The sequence below is a fragment of the Charadrius vociferus genome, unplaced genomic scaffold, assembly GCF_000708025.1.
Source record: "Charadrius vociferus isolate BGI_N301 unplaced genomic scaffold, ASM70802v2 scaffold822, whole genome shotgun sequence".
NCBI lineage: Eukaryota > Metazoa > Chordata > Aves > Charadriiformes > Charadriidae > Charadrius > Charadrius vociferus.
The window spans coordinates 2,125,276-2,125,541 of NW_009647481.1; positions in this window are offsets into that span (position 1 = coordinate 2,125,276).

Sequence of the window (266 nt, forward strand, 5' to 3'; positions counted from 1 at the left end):
CCCTGGCCTGCCACGTGCAGTCCTACACACCCATCTCCGGCCAGGTGAGAGGCTGGATGCTGGAATGAAAAGCAGGTACAAGCACAAGAGCCCAGCACAGCCACTCAGCTGAACAAGCAGTTGTCCAGAGTCAATGTTGCTAATGCTGAAGCACCAAGAAGGCTTTGCATTTTGCATACCTCACACACTCTTCTGCTCTGTACCTCAGGAAACACAACAGAGCGTTTTGTCCACAATGGATTCACTGTGGTTAGATACCAAGATGC